Source organism: Haliotis rufescens, unplaced genomic scaffold (assembly GCF_023055435.1).
Source record: "Haliotis rufescens isolate VD_foot unplaced genomic scaffold, xgHalRufe1.0.p SCAF_11, whole genome shotgun sequence".
Classification (NCBI taxonomy): domain Eukaryota; kingdom Metazoa; phylum Mollusca; class Gastropoda; order Lepetellida; family Haliotidae; genus Haliotis; species Haliotis rufescens.
Window position 1 is genome coordinate 25,700,589 of NW_025963791.1, and position 10,476 is coordinate 25,711,064.

General features: G+C 32.4%; 1 protein-coding gene across 2 annotated transcripts in view; it reads right to left on the bottom strand.

Annotated features, from left to right (window-relative positions):
* LOC124132769 (serine/threonine-protein phosphatase PP1-like) overlaps nt 1-10,476 on the bottom strand; it is a 103,557-nt gene that overhangs the window by 56,543 nt on the left and 36,538 nt on the right. The window lies entirely within an intron of this gene.

A 10,476-nucleotide genomic window follows, 5' to 3' on the forward strand; every position in this document is an offset into this window, starting at 1 on the left:
GTTTATAGGCGTTATCCCATTTCTGGTTGAGGGGACATGAGTAATAATATAGTCAAAAATCTCTTAAAATTAGAAATATTGACCCATAGCATTCATATTCTGCTCTCAAGTTAGAAATGGCATTTACTATTAGTAGTCAAAACAAAATCTTAAGATTCCATTATATGTCAAGTATATAGGCGTTATCCCATTTCTGGTCGAGGGGACATGAGTGATAATATAGTCAAAAATCTCTTAAAATTAGAAATATTGACCCATAGCATTCAGGCTTTGCTGACAGGTTGGAAATGGTATTTACTATCAGTAGCTAAAAGAAAATCTTCAGATTCCATTATTTGTCGAGTTTATAGGCGTTATCCCATTTCTGGTTGAGGGGACATGAGTAATAATATAGTCAAAAATCTCTTAAAATTAGAAATATTGACCCATAGCATTCATATTCTGCTCTCAAGTTAGAAATGGCATTTACTATCAGTAGTCAAAACAAAATCTTAAGATTCCATTATATGTCGAGTTTATAGGCGTTATCCCATTTCTGGTTGAGGGGACATGAGTAATAATATAGTCAAAAATCTCTTAAAATTAGAAATATTGACCCATAGCATTCAGGCTTTGCTGACAGGTTGGAAATGGTATTTACTATCAGTAGCTAAAAGAAAATCTTCAGATTCCATTATTTGTCGAGTTTATAGGCGTTATCCCATTTCTGGTTGAGGGGACATGAGTAATAATATAGTCAAAAATCTCTTAAAATTAGAAATATTGACCCATAGCATTCATATTCTGCTCTCAAGTTAGAAATGGCATTTACTATCAGTAGTCAAAACAAAATCTTAAGATTCCATTATATGTCGAGTTTATAGGCGTTATCCCATTTCTGGTTGAGGGGACATGAGTAATAATATAGTCAAAAATCTCTTAAAATTAGAAATATTGACCCATAGCATTCAGGCTTTGCTGACAGGTTGGAAATGGTATTTACTATCAGTAGCTAAAACAAAATCTTCAGATTCCATTATTTGTTGAGTTTATAGGCGTTATCCCATTTCTGTTCGAGGGGACATCAGTAATAATATAGTCAAAAATCTCTTAAAATTAGAAATATTGACCCATAGCATTCATATTCTGCTCTCAAGTTAGAAATGGCATTTACTATCAGTAGTCAAAACAAAATCTTAAGATTCCATTATATGTCGAGTTTATAGGCGTTATCCCATTTCTGGTTGAGGGGACATGAGTAATAATATAGTCAAAAATCTCTTAAAATTAGAAATATTGACCCATAGCATTCATATTCTGCTCTCAAGTTAGAAATGGCATTTACTATCAGTAGTCAAAACAAAATCTTAAGATTCCATTATATGTCGAGTTTATAGGCGTTATCCCATTTCTGGTTGAGGGGACATGAGTAATAATATAGTCAAAAATCTCTTAAAATTAGAAATATTGACCCATAGCATTCATATTCTGCTCTCAAGTTAGAAATGGCATTTAGTATCAGTAGTCAAAACAAAATCTTAAGATTCCATTATATGTCGAGTTTATAGGCGTTATCCCATTTCTGGTTGAGGGGACATGAGTAATAATATAGTCAAAAATCTCTTAAAATTAGAAATATTTACCCATAGCATTCAGGCTTTGCTGACAGGTTGGAAATGGTATTTACTATCAGTAGCTAAAAGAAAATCTTCAGATTCCATTATTTGTTGAGTTTATAGGCGTTATCCCATTTCTGTTCGAGGGGACATCAGTAATAATATAGTCAAAAATCTCTTAAAATTAGAAATATTTACCCATAGCATTCAGGCTTTGCTGACAGGTTGGAAATGGTATTTACTATCAGTAGCTAAAAGAAAATCTTCAGATTCCATTATTTGTTGAGTTTATAGGCGTTATCCCATTTCTGTTCGAGGGGACATCAGTAATAATATAGTCAAAAATCTCTTAAAATTAGAAATATTGACCCATAGCATTCAGGCTTTGCTGACAGGTTGGAAATGGTATTTACTATCAGTAGCTAAAAGAAAATCTTCAGATTCCATTATTTGTCGAGTTTATAGGCGTTATCCCATTTCTGGTTGAGGGGACATGAGTAATAATATAGTCAAAAATCTCTTAAAATTAGAAATATTTACCCATAGCATTCAGGCTTTGCTGACAGGTTTGAAATGGTATTTACTATCAGTAGCTAAAAGAAAATCTTCAGATTCCATTATTTGTTGAGTTTATAGGCGTTATCCCATTTCTGTTCGAGGGGACATCAGTAATAATATAGTCAAAAATCTCTTAAAATTAGAAATATTGACCCATAGCATTCATATTCTGCTCTCAAGTTAGAAATGGCATTTACTATCAGTAGTCAAAACAAAATCTTAAGATTCCATTATATGTCGAGTTTATAGGCGTTATCCCATTTCTGGTTGAGGGGACATGAGTAATAATATAGTCAAAAATCTCTTAAAATTAGAAATATTGACCCATAGCATTCATATTCTGCTCTCAAGTTAGAAATGGCATTTACTATCAGTAGTCAAAACAAAATCTTAAGATTCCATTATATGTCGAGTTTATAGGCGTTATCCCATTTCTGGTTGAGGGGACATGAGTAATAATATAGTCAAAAATCTCTTAAAATTAGAAATATTGTCCCATAGCATTCATATTCTGCTCTCAAGTTAGAAATGGGATTTATTATCAGTAGTCAAAACAAAATCTTAAGATTCCATTATATGTCAAGTATATAGGCGTTATCCCATTTCTGGTTGAGGGGACATGAGTAATAATATAGTCAAAAATCTCTTAAAATTAGAAATATTGACCCATAGCATTCATATTCTGCTCTCAAGTTAGAAATGGCATTTACTATCAGTAGCCAAAACAAAATCTTCAGATTCCATTATATGTCGAGTTTATAGGCGTTATCCCATTTCTGGTCGAGGGGACATGAGTGATAATATAGTCAAAAATCTCTTAAAATTAGAAATATTGACCCATAGCATTCATATTCTGCTCTCAAGTTAGAAATGGGATTTACCATCAGTAGTCAAAACAAAATCTTAAGATTCCATTATTTGTCGAGTGTATAGGCGTTATCCCATTTCTGGTCGAGGGGACATGAGTAATAATATAGTCAAAAATCTCTTAAAATTAGAAATATTGACCCATAGCATTCAGGCTTTGCTGACAGGTTGGAAATGGTATTTACTATCAGTAGCTAAAAGAAAATCTTCAGATTCCATTATTTGTCGAGTTTATAGGCGTTATCCCATTTCTGGTTGAGGGGACATGAGTAATAATATAGTCAAAAATCTCTTAAAATTAGAAATATTGACCCATAGCATTCATATTCTGCTCTCAAGTTAGAAATGGCATTTACTATTAGTAGTCAAAACAAAATCTTAAGATTCCATTATATGTCAAGTATATAGGCGTTATCCCATTTCTGGTCGAGGGGACATGAGTGATAATATAGTCAAAAATCTCTTAAAATTAGAAATATTGACCCATAGCATTCAGGCTTTGCTGACAGGTTGGAAATGGTATTTACTATCAGTAGCTAAAAGAAAATCTTCAGATTCCATTATTTGTCGAGTTTATAGGCGTTATCCCATTTCTGGTTGAGGGGACATGAGTAATAATATAGTCAAAAATCTCTTAAAATTAGAAATATTGACCCATAGCATTCATATTCTGCTCTCAAGTTAGAAATGGCATTTACTATCAGTAGTCAAAACAAAATCTTAAGATTCCATTATATGTCGACTTTATAGGCGTTATCCCATTTCTGGTCGAGGGGACATGAGTAATAATATAGTCAAAAATCTCTTAAAATTAGAAATATTGACCCATAGCATTCATATTCTGCTCTCAACTTAGAAATGGCATTTACTATCAGTAGCCAAAAGAAAATCTTAAGATTCCATTATATGTCAAGTATATAGGCGTTATCCCATTTCTGGTCGAGGGGACATGAGTGATAATATAGTCAAAAATCTCTTAAAATTAGAAATATTGACCCATAGCATTCAGGCTTTGCTGACAGGTTGGAAATGGTATTTACTATCAGTAGCTAAAAGAAAATCTTCAGATTCCATTATTTGTCGAGTTTATAGGCGTTATCCCATTTCTGGTTGAGGGGACATGAGTAATAATATAGTCAAAAATCTCTTAAAATTAGAAATATTTACCCATAGCATTCAGGCTTTGCTGACAGGTTTGAAATGGTATTTACTATCAGTAGCTAAAAGAAAATCTTCAGATTCCATTATTTGTTGAGTTTATAGGCGTTATCCCATTTCTGTTCGAGGGGACATCAGTAATAATATAGTCAAAAATCTCTTAAAATTAGAAATATTGACCCATAGCATTCATATTCTGCTCTCAAGTTAGAAATGGTATTTACTATCAGTAGCTAAAAGAAAATCTTCAGATTCCATTATTTGTCGAGTTTATAGGCGTTATCCCATTTCTGGTTGAGGGGACATGAGTAATAATATAGTCAAAAATCTCTTAAAATTAGAAATATTGACCCATAGCATTCATATTCTGCTCTCAAGTTAGAAATGGCATTTACTATTAGTAGTCAAAACAAAATCTTAAGATTCCATTATATGTCGAGTTTATAGGCGTTATCCCATTTCTGGTTGAGGGGACATGAGTAATAATATAGTCAAAAATCTCTTAAAATTAGAAATATTGACCCATAGCATTCATATTCTGCTCTCAAGTTAGAAATGGCATTTACTATCAGTAGTCAAAACAAAATCTTAAGATTCCATTATATGTCGACTTTATAGGCGTTATCCCATTTCTGGTCGAGGGGACATGAGTAATAATATAGTCAAAAATCTCTTAAAATTAGAAATATTGACCCATAGCATTCATATTCTGCTCTCAACTTAGAAATGGCATTTACTATCAGTAGCCAAAAGAAAATCTTAAGATTCCATTATATGTCAAGTATATAGGCGTTATCCCATTTCTGGTCGAGGGGACATGAGTGATAATATAGTCAAAAATCTCTTAAAATTAGAAATATTGACCCATAGCATTCAGGCTTTGCTGACAGGTTGGAAATGGTATTTACTATCAGTAGCTAAAAGAAAATCTTCAGATTCCATTATTTGTCGAGTTTATAGGCGTTATCCCATTTCTGGTTGAGGGGACATGAGTAATAATATAGTCAAAAATCTCTTAAAATTAGAAATATTTACCCATAGCATTCAGGCTTTGCTGACAGGTTTGAAATGGTATTTACTATCAGTAGCTAAAAGAAAATCTTCAGATTCCATTATTTGTTGAGTTTATAGGCGTTATCCCATTTCTGTTCGAGGGGACATCAGTAATAATATAGTCAAAAATCTCTTAAAATTAGAAATATTGACCCATAGCATTCATATTCTGCTCTCAAGTTAGAAATGGTATTTACTATCAGTAGCTAAAAGAAAATCTTCAGATTCCATTATTTGTCGAGTTTATAGGCGTTATCCCATTTCTGGTTGAGGGGACATGAGTAATAATATAGTCAAAAATCTCTTAAAATTAGAAATATTGACCCATAGCATTCATATTCTGCTCTCAAGTTAGAAATGGCATTTACTATTAGTAGTCAAAACAAAATCTTAAGATTCCATTATATGTCGAGTTTATAGGCGTTATCCCATTTCTGGTTGAGGGGACATGAGTAATAATATAGTCAAAAATCTCTTAAAATTAGAAATATTGACCCATAGCATTCATATTCTGCTCTCAAGTTAGAAATGGCATTTACTATCAGTAGTCAAAACAAAATCTTAAGATTCCATTATATGTCGACTTTATAGGCGTTATCCCATTTCTGGTCGAGGGGACATGAGTAATAATATAGTCAAAAATCTCTTAAAATTAGAAATATTGACCCATAGCATTCATATTCTGCTCTCAACTTAGAAATGGCATTTACTATCAGTAGCCAAAAGAAAATCTTAAGATTCCATTATATGTCAAGTATATAGGCGTTATCCCATTTCTGGTCGAGGGGACATGAGTGATAATATAGTCAAAAATCTCTTAAAATTAGAAATATTGACCCATAGCATTCAGGCTTTGCTGACAGGTTGGAAATGGTATTTACTATCAGTAGCTAAAAGAAAATCTTCAGATTCCATTATTTGTCGAGTTTATAGGCGTTATCCCATTTCTGGTTGAGGGGACATGAGTAATAATATAGTCAAAAATCTCTTAAAATTAGAAATATTTACCCATAGCATTCAGGCTTTGCTGACAGGTTTGAAATGGTATTTACTATCAGTAGCTAAAAGAAAATCTTCAGATTCCATTATTTGTTGAGTTTATAGGCGTTATCCCATTTCTGTTCGAGGGGACATCAGTAATAATATAGTCAAAAATCTCTTAAAATTAGAAATATTGACCCATAGCATTCATATTCTGCTCTCAAGTTAGAAATGGTATTTACTATCAGTAGCTAAAAGAAAATCTTCAGATTCCATTATTTGTCGAGTTTATAGGCGTTATCCCATTTCTGGTTGAGGGGACATGAGTAATAATATAGTCAAAAATCTCTTAAAATTAGAAATATTGACCCATAGCATTCATATTCTGCTCTCAAGTTAGAAATGGCATTTACTATTAGTAGTCAAAACAAAATCTTAAGATTCCATTATATGTCGAGTTTATAGGCGTTATCCCATTTCTGGTTGAGGGGACATGAGTAATAATATAGTCAAAAATCTCTTAAAATTAGAAATATTGACCCATAGCATTCATATTCTGCTCTCAAGTTAGAAATGGCATTTACTATCAGTAGTCAAAACAAAATCTTAAGATTCCATTATATGTCGACTTTATAGGCGTTATCCCATTTCTGGTCGAGGGGACATGAGTAATAATATAGTCAAAAATCTCTTAAAATTAGAAATATTGACCCATAGCATTCATATTCTGCTCTCAACTTAGAAATGGCATTTACTATCAGTAGCCAAAAGAAAATCTTAAGATTCCATTATATGTCAAGTATATAGGCGTTATCCCATTTCTGGTCGAGGGGACATGAGTGATAATATAGTCAAAAATCTCTTAAAATTAGAAATATTGACCCATAGCATTCAGGCTTTGCTGACAGGTTGGAAATGGTATTTACTATCAGTAGCTAAAAGAAAATCTTCAGATTCCATTATTTGTCGAGTTTATAGGCGTTATCCCATTTCTGGTTGAGGGGACATGAGTAATAATATAGTCAAAAATCTCTTAAAATTAGAAATATTTACCCATAGCATTCAGGCTTTGCTGACAGGTTTGAAATGGTATTTACTATCAGTAGCTAAAAGAAAATCTTCAGATTCCATTATTTGTTGAGTTTATAGGCGTTATCCCATTTCTGTTCGAGGGGACATCAGTAATAATATAGTCAAAAATCTCTTAAAATTAGAAATATTGACCCATAGCATTCATATTCTGCTCTCAAGTTAGAAATGGCATTTACTATTAGTAGTCAAAACAAAATCTTAAGATTCCATTATATGTCAAGTATATAGGCGTTATCCCATTTCTGGTCGAGGGGACATGAGTGATAATATAGTCAAAAATCTCTTAAAATTAGAAATATTGACCCATAGCATTCATATTCTGCTCTCAAGTTAGAAATGGGATTTACCATCAGTAGTCAAAACAAAATCTTAAGATTCCATTATATGTCGAGTTTATAGGCGTTATCCCATTTCTGGTTGAGGGGACATGAGTAATAATATAGTCAAAAATCTCTTAAAATTAGAAATATTGACCCATAGCATTCATATTCTGCTCTCAAGTTAGAAATGGCATTTACTATCAGTAGTCAAAACAAAATCTTAAGATTCCATTATATGTCGAGTTTATAGGCGTTATCCCATTTCTGGTTGAGGGGACATGAGTAATAATATAGTCAAAAATCTCTTAAAATTAGAAATATTGACCCATAGCATTCATATTCTGCTCTCAAGTTAGAAATGGCATTTACTATCAGAAGTCAAAACAAAATCTTAAGATTCCATTATATGTCGAGTTTATAGGCGTTATCCCATTTCTGGTTGAGGGGACATGAGTAATAATATAGTCAAAAATCTCTTAAAATTAGAAATATTGACCCATAGCATTCATATTCTGCTCTCAAGTTAGAAATGGCATTTACTATCAGTAGTCAAAACAAAATCTTAAGATTCCATTATATGTCGAGTTTATAGGCGTTATCCCATTTCTGGTTGAGGGGACATGAGTAATAATATAGTCAAAAATCTCTTAAAATTAGAAATATTGTCCCATAGCATTCATATTCTGCTCTCAAGTTAGAAATGGGATTTATTATCAGTAGTCAAAACAAAATCTTAAGATTCCATTATATGTCAAGTATATAGGCGTTATCCCATTTCTGGTTGAGGGGACATGAGTAATAATATAGTCAAAAATCTCTTAAAATTAGAAATATTGACCCATAGCATTCATATTCTGCTCTCAAGTTAGAAATGGCATTTACTATTAGTAGTCAAAACAAAATCTTAAGATTCCATTATATGTCAAGTATATAGGCGTTATCCCATTTCTGGTCGAGGGGACATGAGTGATAATATAGTCAAAAATCTCTTAAAATTAGAAATATTGACCCATAGCATTCAGGCTTTGCTGACAGGTTGGAAATGGTATTTACTATCAGTAGCTAAAAGAAAATCTTCAGATTCCATTATTTGTCGAGTTTATAGGCGTTATCCCATTTCTGGTTGAGGGGACATGAGTAATAATATAGTCAAAAATCTCTTAAAATTAGAAATATTGACCCATAGCATTCATATTCTGCTCTCAAGTTAGAAATGGCATTTACTATCAGTAGTCAAAACAAAATCTTAAGATTCCATTATATGTCGACTTTATAGGCGTTATCCCATTTCTGTTCGAGGGGACATGAGTAATAATATAGTCAAAAATCTCTTAAAATTAGAAATATTGACCCATAGCATTCATATTCTGCTCTCAACTTAGAAATGGCATTTACTATCAGTAGCCAAAAGAAAATCTTAAGATTCCATTATATGTCAAGTATATAGGCGTTATCCCATTTCTGGTCGAGGGGACATGAGTGATAATATAGTCAAAAATCTCTTAAAATTAGAAATATTGACCCATAGCATTCAGGCTTTGCTGACAGGTTGGAAATGGTATTTACTATCAGTAGCTAAAAGAAAATCTTCAGATTCCATTATTTGTCGAGTTTATAGGCGTTATCCCATTTCTGGTTGAGGGGACATGAGTAATAATATAGTCAAAAATCTCTTAAAATTAGAAATATTTACCCATAGCATTCAGGCTTTGCTGACAGGTTTGAAATGGTATTTACTATCAGTAGCTAAAAGAAAATCTTCAGATTCCATTATTTGTTGAGTTTATAGGCGTTATCCCATTTCTGTTCGAGGGGACATCAGTAATAATATAGTCAAAAATCTCTTAAAATTAGAAATATTGACCCATAGCATTCATATTCTGCTCTCAAGTTAGAAATGGCATTTACTATCAGTAGTCAAAACAAAATCTTAAGATTCCATTATATGTCGAGTTTATAGGCGTTATCCCATTTCTGGTTGAGGGGACATGAGTAATAATATAGTCAAAAATCTCTTAAAATTAGAAATATTGACCCATAGCATTCATATTCTGCTCTCAAGTTAGAAATGGCATTTACTATCAGTAGTCAAAACAAAATCTTAAGATTCCATTATATGTCGAGTTTATAGGCGTTATCCCATTTCTGGTTGAGGGGACATGAGTAATAATATAGTCAAAAATCTCTTAAAATTAGAAATATTGTCCCATAGCATTCATATTCTGCTCTCAAGTTAGAAATGGGATTTATTATCAGTAGTCAAAACAAAATCTTAAGATTCCATTATATGTCAAGTATATAGGCGTTATCCCATTTCTGGTTGAGGGGACATGAGTAATAATATAGTCAAAAATCTCTTAAAATTAGAAATATTGACCCATAGCATTCATATTCTGCTCTCAAGTTAGAAATGGCATTTACTATCAGTAGCCAAAACAAAATCTTCAGATTCCATTATATGTCGAGTTTATAGGCGTTATCCCATTTCTGGTCGAGGGGACATGAGTGATAATATAGTCAAAAATCTCTTAAAATTAGAAATATTGACCCATAGCATTCATATTCTGCTCTCAAGTTAGAAATGGGATTTACCATCAGTAGTCAAAACAAAATCTTAAGATTCCATTATTTGTCGAGTGTATAGGCGTTATCCCATTTCTGGTCGAGGGGACATGAGTAATAATATAGTCAAAAATCTCTTAAAATTAGAAATATTGACCCATAGCATTCAGGCTTTGCTGACAGGTTGGAAATGGTATTTACTATCAGTAGCTAAAAGAAAATCTTCAGATTCCATTATTTGTCGAGTTTATAGGCGTTATCCCATTTCTGGTTGAGGGGACATGAGTAAT